The 11712-nt window shown below is 45.8% G+C and overlaps 1 long non-coding RNA gene across 1 annotated transcript; it reads right to left on the reverse strand.

Moving 5' to 3' along the window:
- Positions 1-673: 673 nt before the first annotated feature.
- LOC103892181 (uncharacterized) lies at positions 674-11200 on the reverse strand. Its single transcript, XR_656404.2, has 6 exons — positions 11077-11200; positions 9861-9963; positions 4459-4719; positions 4261-4367; positions 1977-2049; positions 674-760 (listed from the first exon to the last, which is right to left on the reverse strand). It is a non-coding gene; the product is annotated as an uncharacterized LOC103892181 (long non-coding RNA).
- Positions 11201-11712: the final 512 nt, after the last annotated feature.

The raw sequence follows: 11712 nt of genomic DNA on the forward strand, positions 1-11712 counted from the left end.
CGCCTCGGCCTCCCAAAGTGCTGGGATTACAAGCGTGAGCCACCGTGCCCAGCCTTTTTTTAATTTAATTTTTAATTTTTTTAATTTTTTTATTTTTTTGAGACAGAGTCTCGCTCTGTCGCCCAGGCTGGAGTGCAATGGTGTGATCATAGCTCACTGTAGCCTTGACCTCTCCGGCTCAAGAGATTCTCCTGCCTTGGCTTCCCAAGTCGCTGGGACTACAGAGGCACATCACCACATCTGGCTAATTTTTAAATTTTTTTGTAAAGACAGGGGTCTCACTTCGTTGCCCGGGCTGGTCTCAAACTTCTGGGCTCAAGTGATCATCCACACACCTCGGCCTCCCAAAGTGCTGGGATTACAGGTGTGAGCCACTGTGCCCCACCTCAATTTTGTAGGATTTTTGTAGGATTTTGATTCCGATCTTTTCTCTGCCACTTATCATTTGTGTGCCCTGAGTGAGTTCCTGTCATCTCGGTATGTCTGTTTCTTGTCCGTGAAATAGGGGTCACAGTACCTACCTCATGCTGGGTTCGAGATCTCCGTGTGCCACATATTAGCTTTTGACCTTGGGCTGATTAGTTGTCCTCTCTCAGCCTCAGCTCCCAAACCAGGAGGTGGAGCTAATGTGGCTGCCTCCAGGCATGTGCACGAAGATGGGCACGGATGGCTCTGAGCACCCAGCACAGAGCAAGACCCCTTCACCAGGTAGACACCTGGCAGACAGGAGTTACCACTGCTTATGATACAACGGTATTTCCTCAATTTGAAGATAATGTTGAAAGTAAGCTGCATCATTGATTTAATAACAGTGCTTTGAGTGAGAGAGAGAAAAAAAAGAAACCAATGTGGCATTCAGTGCATAAGAATAAAATGAGGTGTTGAATAAAAAGTCTTGGGCAGGGCGTGGTGGCTCACGCCTGTAAATCCCAACACTTTGGGAGGCCGAGGTGGGTGGATCACCTGAGGTCAGGGGTTTGAGACCAGCCTGGCCAACATGGTGAAACCCCGTCTCTACTAAAAATACAAAAATTAGCCCAGCATGGTGGCGTGCGCCTGTAGTCCCAGCTACTTACGAGGCTGAGACAAGAGAGTCGTGTGAACCCACGAGGCGGAGGCTGCAGTAAGTTGAGATTGCCCCACTGCACTCACTCCACCCTGGTTGACAGAGCGAGACTCTGTCTCAAAGAAAAAAAAATCTAATTTTTATACGCATCCGTTAGGGACTTTTCACATCGTGTGCATTTCCATAAATCTACACACTGTATTTTTGCACAGACTTGTGTTTCTAGGTGTTTCTGGGGCTCCAGGATTCTCTTACAGGAGATGACTGTTCAACTTGTTTTTAAATGAAAACACTAATGTTTTGTTTTATTTTTTTCCCTGCATGAAAAGTAACAATCCACCATAAAGCAAAGGGCATGCCCCCCAACCAAGCCATCCTTGCTCAGGGGTAGAGAGTAACCCTTTGCGGGGAGTGGGTGATAGTGCTAAGATTTGGGTTCTGGTTTTAAGGAGTTATCTAAAGTTTAGTTCTGAAAGAAGATGCAAAGGGGATTTCTCATGGAGGAATGCAAGCCTATGGGACAGAAGGCGATGAGTCAGGAATCGTTGGATTGGGTCACCAAGAGCCTGGGTCCTGATCCAGGATGCTTGTCCCAAAAGGGGCCCCACATACTTGATTAAGAAGGAAAGAGTGAGACCACTGTGAGGGGCAACAGTCAAGGATAGGGGACAGAAGGGGTCTTTGAATCTGAAGCCCACCAGGGGCTGACTGTCCAGCTTTGATGTGAGCAAGGGCCCCTTTGAGGAGCTGCCCAGGCTAGTTCCTTCCACAGTGGCTCAAAGACAGGAGGGCCTGATCTGTCGCCGACTGGCTGGGAGACTGAGATCTGTTGCAGGCCAACTAGTGCGTGTGACCCAGGGTCAGATAAATCCCCAAAAGATCCCTAGCAAGTGGCGGGATTATCTCCTACCCCTTTGCTTGAGCAGGCCGGAGGCCAGGAGCTGAGACTCCTCATTCCCCATTTCTGTTTACCTTTTCCCCAGCTGTGAACAAAGGACAAGAATTTGGGAGTGACAGGCATGTGGCCACACACTCAAATGCACTTGTTTATACCTGTTTGTTTACTGTTTGAGCAGGTTCTTGCTTAGCAATAACTGAGTTTATCTCCTTGTCTTAAGGAAACTCTTAAGAATGTTATTTATTATAATGTAGCAAAATTTAAATGTCTCTTGAATGATGAAGCACTAACAAATGTGCTATATCTAAATGTAGAAATGCACATTTACAAGTATTATCCTCTCCTGGCATTTTCATCTTAACATTCAGTCTGCTGACAACACTCAAAAACTTCATAAAAGATCACAGTCTAGCACTTAAGTTCTACAGATAATGTTGAAATCTTGCACAAGATTTAGGAATCTCAGGCAATGACATGCCATGACACTGCTATTAGGAAATGTGTAATATACTCTTCTGTTACTATCAGTGGAAAGTCAAAAAACAAACAAACCATAGTGATAAGAGCTGTGTGAATTAAGGAATTTTAGAGCTGAAAGTGACCTTCGAAATCCTAGAGCCTCACCCATTTTTACCTTCTAATAATCGTGATGTAAAATATCACACTTTCACTGTAGAAAATTTGGAAATATACAGAAGATGTTTAAAATTAGAAAGAAAAGGCCGGGCGTGGTGGCTCATGCCTGTAATCCCAGCACTTTCGGAGGCTGAGGCGGGCAGATCACAAGGTCAAGAGATCGAGACCATCCTGGCCAACATGGTGAAACCCCGTCTCTACTAAAAATACAAAAAATTAGCTAGGCATGGTGGCATGCGCCACTGCAATCCGGCCTAGCGACAGAGTGAGACTCGGTCTCAAAAAAAAAAAAAATCAGGAAGAAAAAAATCACCCACAATTGTATCACGTACAAGAGGCCACCATTTTTTAACACTTTGCCGTATTTCCTTTCAGACATGTAAAATTTTTGATATGTTTATTTTTTTCTTTTTCTTGCTACAAAAAACTGAGATCATACAGTTTGTATCCTTCACCTTTACTTAACATTATATAGTGATAATTTAGCTTTTCATTAAAAACTTTTTGAATATGGAATTTTTATTGATTACGTAAAATGTGACAGTATGGCATAGAGTCATAAAATATTTGTAACCATCATCATATTCTTGAATGTGTAATTGCTTGAATCATATTCTTGAATGTGTAGATGTGCTAAGGGAAATACTTTTGTGCATAAATGTTTGCCCCATTTTTAAATTGTTTCTGTAGAAATTGTTGCCAAATTATGTTCCAGCCAGGTGCGGTGGCTCACACCTGTAATCCCAGTACTTTGGGAGGCCGAGGTGGGTGGATCACTTGATGTCAGGAGTTCAAGACCAGCCTGGCCAACATGGTGAAACCCCATCTCTACAAAAATAGAAAAATTAGCTGGGCATGATGACAGATGCCTGTAATCCCAGCTACTCAGGAGGCTGAGGTGGAAGAATCGCTTGAACCGCGAGGCGGAGGTTGTAGTGAGCCGAGATCTCACCACTGCACTCTAGCCTAGGCAACAGAGGGAGACTCCATCTCAAAAAACAAAACCAAACAAAAAAACAAAACAAAACAAAACAAAATTTGTTCCAGAAAAGTTATAACAATTTTTGTCAACAACATGAGAGTGTCTATTTCAGTGTAACCTTTCTAGAATCAGAGTATTACTTTTTTTTTTGAGAGAGAGTCTGGCTCTGTCGCCCAGGCTGGAATGCAGTGGCACAATCTTGGCTCACTGCAACCTCCACCTCCTGGGTTCAAGCAGTTCTCTGCCTCAACCTCCTGAGTAGCTGGGATTACAGGCACCCACCACCACGCCCGGCTAATTTTTTGTATTTTTAGTAGAGATGGGGCTTCACCATCTTGGCCAGGCCGGTCTTGAACTCCTGACCTCAGGATCCACTGGCCTCAGCCTCCCAAAGTGCTGGGATTACAGGTGTGAGCCACCACGCCTGGTCGAGTATTACCATTTTTAATAATGGTAATGGGTAGTAGAAAATAATGTTATTTTAGGAAACAATTCTAAAGCTTCATTTTCAGGAGACTGAGATTTTAGAAGCTACTCCTTTAATTCTTATGACATAGAGTCTGATTAGACACAAAATAAATGTTATGAAAATGCTACTACTATTCTTTGAAGGCTGTTTATAGTTTGTAGATGCTGAGAATATGGTGAAATGGTAAACTATGCATAGTCTTAACTTACAGAGTGCTAGAGTTTTGGGCTGAGGAGCTTGTCACCATTGGGCATCTGACACAACTGACTGTTTGGGCTTCTGGGACTGTTTCTGGAGGGGCCTGGATCTCAGCACACTGTGTCAGGCAGGAGAGGAAAAAAATGTATCTGCTTGCTCCTAAGCTCATTGGTCGAAGATTCTCCCCACAGGCTTCAATTTCTCTGCACTTACTTTTCTCTGACTTACTGTGGGTTTCTCAAGTGTAGGGGCCAGGGGTCCTGTGAGGTGGGTGCCATTTGGGATGCCACATGGAGCTGGCAGGGTCCACAGACAGCTGGTTTCTGCAGTGGCAGCAGGGTGGAGCAAGCGTCCAAGGGTGTCCAAAGATTTGGAGTGGTACTTAAGAGGTGTTTACACGAGCAACAAGGTAAGTAGAGATAACTGGGCCTTCAATACAGAGGTTGATGGAAACACATCTGCAAGTGTACCTGATTCAAATCATCACACAGTAACCCCTCCAGGGGAACGTCAAATTCTGTACTGTTTTTAATGCCCAGCTGACACATTGCTCTAGTCCAGTGGTTCTAGAACTTTTTGAGCTTAGGATCCCTTTATACTCTTAAAAATTATTGAGAACTTCAGACAAATTCATGTATGTGAAGTGAGGGGACAGAAAGGAGGTATATCTATATCCATATCTATCTATCAATATTTATCATATTAAAAATTAAAACAGAAAAAATTAAAGAATATTTATAAATGGAAAAATGGCCATTATAAACCAATTACATGTTAACACAAATAATGTGTTTTATGCAAAATAACTATATTTCCCAAAATAAATGTTAGTGGCATCAGTGGCATTGGTTTACATTTTGCAAACCTCTTGAATAGCGGGTTTAATATCAGATAGTGGAATTCTTTTTTGTTTTTTTTTTTTTTCTGAGACATTGTCTTGCTCTGTCGCCCAGGCTGGAGTACAGTGGTGCAATCTCAGCTCACTGCGACCTCTGCCTCCTGGGTTCATGTGATTCTCGTGCCTCAGCCTTCTGAGTAGCTGGGATTTATAAGCGTGCGCCACCATGCCCGGCTAATTTTTTGTATTTTTCGTCGAGACGGGGTTTCACCATGTTGGCCAGGCTGCTCTTGAACTCCTGACCCCGAGTGATCTGCCCACCTCGGCCTCCCAAAGAGCTGAGATTACAGGCGTGAGCCATTGCATCTGGCCGCAGATGGTGGAGTTTTTATTTCTGCTTCCACATTTGACCTGTTACAATATGTTTTGTTTGAAGTAGATGGGGGAAGTCCAGCATCCCCCAGGTATACAATTGAAAAGGGGGACTTCGTGTGCCCCTGAAGTCCACAGACCACACTTTGAGAACTGCTGCTCAAGTCTAAATTGTGAGTTTCTCAATTATATGAACAAGACTCTAGCGGAAACCAGTACTGTATGCGCTCAACAGACTAAATTGTTTGGAAAAGCGTTTCCTAGGAGTTGCTATAAACCAAATGACTCATTTAAACGTTTTTATTACTTTGACAAATACTTCAGCTCTGCAGCCTGTTCCTTTTTTAAACCAACTTGCCTCATTACACAGCTGTGATCTGCACAGCTTTGGACACCAGGTGGCTCCCACCCCCAGCCTTTTCTAGAAGGATCCATTCAGGACACTTCATTCCTTGATGGCGCCCTAGCTGCTCAGGGCACTCAGGGAAACTTTATTTTGTTCAACAAAAGAAAAGAGTCAGTTGTGGGAGGCCGAGGCAGGCAGATCAACTGAGGTCAGGAGTTCGAGACCAGCCTGGCCAACATGGCAAAACTCCGTCTCTACTAAAAATACAAAAATTAGCCGGGCATAATGGCGGGCACGTGTAATCCCAGCTACTTGGGAGGCTGAGGCAAGAGAGTTGCTTGAATCTCAAACGCAGGGGTCGCAGTGAGCCAAGATCATGCCACTGCACTCCAGCCTGGGCGACAGAGCAAGACTCCATCTCAACAAAAAAAAAAAAAAGGAGAGAGAGAAAAGTCAGTTGGGTAAGGGGAGGATTATTTCAAGGAAAAGGGAAGTTAAGAAAGAATAGAACAGGTGGCTCATGCCTGTAATCCCAGCACTTTGGGAGGCCGAGGCGGGTCTAACGCGAGGTCAGGAGTTCAAGACCAGCACAGCCAAGATGGTGAAACCCCGTCTCTACTAAAAGTACAAAAATTAGCCGGGCACGGCGGCAGGTACCTGTAATCCCAGCTACTCAGGAGGCTGAGGCAGAGAATTGCTTGAACTTGGGAGGCAGAGGTTGCAGTGAGTCGAGATTGCTCCACTGCACTCCAGCCTGGGCGAAAGAGTGAGACGCCGTCTCAAAAAAAAAAAAAAAAAAAAGTATATTTAACATAGGAGGTGGTTAAAAAAAAATCTAAGAGTTGGTCTGAATACTGGAAGAAGTACTATTTGGCACCTTCACTCTCTTACCAGCTAATGTAGCTTTTTCCTTATTGTTTTTAACTGACATGCTTAAATTGGGTATCATTATCTCTACTAAAATGGTTCCCTCTCAAAGCGAGGTGTTATACTAGAAACCACGTGGGATAAACAAAGAGGTGGTGGGGAATGCGCCCCTCCACCCTGAGAGACAGGAGGTGTGGGTGTTTTCACTCTAGCGTATATTCACTGTGACACTGCGGGGCTAATTCTGTTTCCTAACCTGAGTGATCCATCCCACTTATAAGAGAGGGCTGATAATCCTTAACTGCCCAGAGGTTTGTTTCCAAATCAGATTGTCTCTGAAGTTCCTTGCCAGACTCGAAATACATGATTCTGTGATTCTATTTCAGTCTGGTTGAGTTCTTTAGTTGCAAGCAACAGGTAACCAACTTTGGTTAATCTTGCCCAGTTTCCTTAATAAGACTCATACGGCCCTTCGCTACCTGGGCCCTGCCTGTGTCTCCAGCCTCCAATCTCCTTCAGGCACTGTGAAGCTCCAGCCATATGGCAACATCCCCCACACCATGTGTGCCCCTTCTCTGGCCCCTCCTGGCTGATAGTAGGTTTCAAGTAGGCGTCACTTCTGCTGGGCTGCCTTCCATGACCTCCCCAGTCTGGATCGCGTCCTCTCCTGGGTGCTCCAGCAGCAGCTTCCTCCACTTCTCCATCATACCTTTGAGACTATTGTATTATAATTTTCTAAATGCTTTCCCCTCCTGTGAGTCCTGGGCAGAAGGAAACATGTCCTCCTTCTTCACGGGTATCCCCAATACACAGTACAGTGTCTGGCACACAGCAGGTACACAAAATATATTTAATGAAGGAACAGAGGAAGGGAAAGAAGACATCTCTTCTTGGATAGTGCCAGTCATATATTAGGTGTTCATTAAACATTTGTAGAACTGAACTGAGAACGCTGAGCCGTTTAACTGGATCCTCAAAATCTCATAAAATAAACACAGATAGGCCGGGCGCGGTGGCTCGCGCTTGTAATCCCAGCACTTTGGGAGGCTGAGGCGGGCGGATCACAAGGTCAGGAGATCGAGACCATCCTGGCTAACACAGGTGAAACCCCGTCTCTACTAAAAATACAAAAAATTAGCCGGGCGTGGTGGTGGGCGCCTGTAGTCCCAACTACTCGGGAGGCTGAGGCAGGAGAACGGCGTGAACCCGGGACGCGGAGCTTGCAGTGAGCCGAGATCGCGCCACTGCACTCCAGCCTGGGTGACAGAGGAAAACTCTGTCTCAAAAAAAAAAATTAAATTAAAATTAAAAAACACAGATAATAATAGGATTTTGCCGAATATAGAACCAAGTGGCAGATTTGAAATTTGAACCACAACATCCTGGATTTGACGTCTTTTGTACTACTTTTGTTGAGAAAGGGGAAATGCTTTCTTCGCTCAGGCACCCACCACCAGAGCTAGCCTGGGGGATGCGGGCTCAGCACGTGCTGGTGTCTGGAGAGGAACCCCGGGGGGATGGAGAAACGGTGGAGAGACGGGGAGGGCTCCGGAAAACTGCGTTCTCACAAGACCAAAGGGAGGGGAGGGAGGGGGAGATCTGGCTGCAAGTGCAGTTGGAGAGGGTGTGAAGAGATCCGCAGTCCTCTCCAAGGCTCTGGAGCGCCCGGCGCCCTGGAGGCTCGTGCGCCCCGTGCCGCTGCGGTAGGACCTGGCAGTGCGCAGCTCCTGAAGGGCCTGGCGGTGCACGGGGCAGGCAGGACGGGCGAAATCCCCCGGGGTCAGCGGTCAACAGAAAGGGCGACACGGAACGGCGTTCCTGGCACCGGAGCTCGCCGCACCGAAGGCTCCTGGTAACAGCGACACGGGACCGGGCGATGTGACCACACACCTGAAGCCCCTGGAGAGCTCTTTGTTTTATTTCAAATTGTGGTAAAAAGGACATAACATTAAATACCATCTTACCCATTTTTAAGTGCACAGTTCAGTGGCATCGAGAGCATTCACATCGCTGTGTGGCCATCACCACTGTCCACCTCTAGAACTCTTCATCTGCCTGCGCAGCAACTGCCACCTGTTCAACACTAACTCCCGGTTCCCACTCCCGCAGCGCCGTATCACTCTTACACTTCTGTGTCTATGAATTCGCCTGCTCTACATATGGCATATGAGTGAAATCACACAGTATTGGTACTTTTGTGACTGGCTTATTTCACTCAGCATAATGGCCTGGAGGTTCATCCATGTTGTAGCATGTAATGGGATTTCCTTCTTTTTTTTTTTTTTTTTTTTTGACAGAATCTTGCTCTGTCGCCTAGGCTGGAGTGCAGTGGCGTGATCTCGGTTCACTGCAATCTCCGTCTCCCGGGTTCAAGAGATTCTTTGCCTCAGCCTCCCGAGTAGCTGGGATTACAGGCAAGCTCCACCATGCCCAGCTTATTTGTGTATTTTCAGTAGAGATGGGGTTACGCCTTGTTGGTCAGGCTGGTCTTGACCTCAGGTGACCCATCCACCTTGGCCTCCCAAAGTGCTGGGATTACAGGTGTGAGCTACCATGCCCGGCGATTTCCGTTTTTTTTTTTTTTTTTTTTTTGAGACAGAGTCTCGCCCTGTCGCCCAGGCTGGAGTGTACAATGGTGTAATATCGGCTCACTGCAACCTCCATGTCTTGAGTTCAAACGATTCTCCTGCCTCGGCCTCCCGAGTAGCTGGGATTACAGGCACCTGCCACCACACCCAGCTAATTTTTGTATTTTTAGTAGAGATGGGGTTTCACCATGTTGGCCAGGCTGGTCTCGAACTTCTGACCTCGTGATCCACCCATCTCGGCCTCCCAAAGTCCTGGGATTACAGGCATGAGCCACTGCACCTGGCCGATTTTCTTCTTTTTTAAGGCTCTATAATATTCCACTGTATGGATGCACCACATTTTGTATAATAATTCATTCATTGATGGACACTTGGGCTGCTTCCACCTTTTGGCTGTTGTGAATGATGCTGCTATGAACAGGAATCTGAAGATTTGGGTTCAGAGCATAGAGGTGGCATGTGAGTTTTATGAGGCAAATCTCTCAGCCCTGAGTTTTTCAACTGTAAAATGAGATGTCAATATTTACTATCTTTCAGGTTTGTGGCAAGTATAAAATGAGATCATGGGCATAAAAGTATTTGTAAGCTGAAAAATCTCACCTCATGTAAAACTGTTATGATTTTTGTGACCAGCCATTATGACCAATGGAACATATGATTTGTGATGGTTAATTCATGGTAGAAGCAGATGTGGAGAAGTTCTCTGCAATAAAAATGAATGGCCAGTTATATCAGGTTACTACCTGAAAAGTTGTTTCTGTATTCTGTAGGCATTTACGGAAATTTTTTATTTGCACATTAAAAAAAAGACATTTATTCAGGGTCACAATCAGACTATTACATTTAGCAATCAATAGCATGGGTGCAAAAAAAAAATCTACATTAAAACCCTTTGTTGGAATGCTTTACACTTTCCACAGAACAGAAACTAAAATAACCTGTTGTACAATTAGTCACAAATACAGTCCTCAAGTTTTTTGCCCATACACATGAGTATTTGTCTAAAACATGTCTTCTTTGTAGCAGCTAGGCCCTGCCACCACTGTGCTTGGCTGAGTCCACGAATCTGTTGTAACCTGTAGCTTCCCTGTCACTTCTCTTGCTCTCCTCTTCTGCTAAGATTTGTTTCCTAATTAAAATATTCTGCCACAGCCATAGCTAACTGCTGCTACTGGAACCGCCATAGCCACCTGAAGAGTACAATATTTCTTGGTTTCACCATCTCTTGCTTTGACAGGGCTTCCTAACTTCACAGTTGTGGACATTCACAGTATGGTATTTCTGAATGACAATCTTATCCATGGAGTCATAGTCATCAAAGGTTATAAAGGCAAAGCCCCTTTTCTTGCCACTGCCTCAGTCAGTCGTGATTTCGATCACTTCCATTTTCCCATACTGTTCCAAATAACCAATAATCTCTGAGGGGATGTTCTTCAGTGTCTTCCTTAATGCCACCAACAAATATCTTTTTCTTTTCTTTTTTTTTTTTTTTTTTTTTGAGACAGAGGCTTACTCTGTCGCCTAGGCTAGAGTGCAGTGGTGCAATCTCGGCTCACTGCAAGCTCCGCCTCCCGGGTTCACGCCACTCTCCTGCCTCAGCCTCCCGAGTAGCTGGGACTACAGGCGCCCGCCACCACGCCCGGCTAATTTTTTGTATTTTTTTTTTAGTAGAGACAGGGTTTCACTGTGTTGGCCAGGATGGTCTTGATCTCCTGACCTCATGATCCACCCGCCTCAGCCTCACAAAGTGCTGGGATTACAGGCATGAGACACTGCACCTAGCCAACAAATATCTTTTTCACAGTTAAGTGGGCACCTGGTCTTTGAGAATCTTCTCTTGAGACAGCTCTCTTTGGCTCCACAGCTCTTCCATCCCCCTTGTGTGGCCTGGCATTCATGGCTGCGTCCATCTCCTCCACAGTGGCATAAGTGACAAACCCAAAGCCCCTGGCGTGCTTGGTGTTTGGATCTCTCATTACCGCACACTCCGGGAGCATTCCTCATTGCTCAAAATGGCTCCTCAGGCTCTCATCGGTTGTTTCAAAGCTCAACCCTCCAAAGAGGAGCTTCCTCAGCTGTTCAGGCTCTTTAGGAGACTCTGACTTAGACATGACGGCAGGGAGAAGAGAGGCTTTCATGACGCTTCTTTGGCGGTGTCCACGGGCAGAAAGATACAATTTTTTTGGTGGGGGGCAGAGTTTCGCTCTTATTGCCTAGTCTGGAGTGCAATGGCCACGATCTCAGCTCACCGCAACCTCCGCCTCCTGTGTTCAAGCAATTCTCCTGCCTCAGCCTCCTGAGTAACTGGGAATATGGGCATGCACCACCACGCCTGGCTAATTTTGTATTTTTAGTAGAGATGGGGTTTCTCCATGTTGGTCAACCTGGTCTTGAACTCCCGACCTCAGGTGATCCACACGCCTTGGCCTCCCAAAGTGCTGGGATTATAGGC

This window comes from Pongo abelii, chromosome 14 (genome assembly GCF_028885655.2).
Source record: "Pongo abelii isolate AG06213 chromosome 14, NHGRI_mPonAbe1-v2.0_pri, whole genome shotgun sequence".
NCBI lineage: Eukaryota > Metazoa > Chordata > Mammalia > Primates > Hominidae > Pongo > Pongo abelii.